Raw genomic sequence first — 753 nt, 5'->3', positions numbered from 1 at the left:
TCGTCCCTCTCTGCCGCATCAACTGGGTGCCAGCAGCTCAAAGCCCTAGCCAGTCACTGTCTTCTCACACCGGGGCTGATTGCTGCAGAGCTTGGAGCACGGTCCCCCAAGCACCCACTGCTGTGGTGGGTGGCACTACAGGATGAGGCCACCCCAGCCCACCCTGTCACCCCTGGGGACAAGGGGCACACCGTCATGTCCCCTCTCAGCCTCAGTGGTGCAAGGCAGTGCTCAGCTGCTGGTGCGGGGTGCTGTGCTAAGCCATGCCGAGCAGTGTCACCGCACAATCCCACAATTGTCCCCACTGCCACTCTGCCTCCACCAGCTCCCACCATCTGCAACCGCTCAGCTCGGCCCTCCAGCTCCCTGGGACCAGGCTCCTCCGCGGCGGCAGGCACCAGGCACCGCAGCCATGCCAGGCGGGACAGGGCTGTCCCCACGCTGTCTCCCCTCCAGGGACCCCAGGACCTGCTCACTGTGGGGTGCCTAGCTGATTTGCACACAGAGGGGGTCCCCCCCAGCCCGACACTGTGGGGCCACCCAGCGCAGCAGACATCTCAGCTGCTCCTCGCCAGCCTCTGCGCAGCCGGGTTGCTAATTGCAGTGGGGGGAGGAATTAATGATCTTAATCCCTTCTTTAAGATTGACACAAGTAAAGACCATGAGGGCTCCCCCCATCCCATTTCTGCCCCTTTTCTGGCCCCCATCCCCTGGGGAAAGGGCTGGACAGCGTCATCTGGGTCCCTGTCAGAA

The sequence above is a fragment of the Antrostomus carolinensis genome, unplaced genomic scaffold (assembly GCF_000700745.2).
Source record: "Antrostomus carolinensis isolate BGI_N321 unplaced genomic scaffold, ASM70074v2 scaffold33014, whole genome shotgun sequence".
Classification (NCBI taxonomy): Eukaryota; Metazoa; Chordata; class Aves; order Caprimulgiformes; family Caprimulgidae; genus Antrostomus; species Antrostomus carolinensis.
This window is presented reverse-complemented; position numbering follows the sequence as displayed.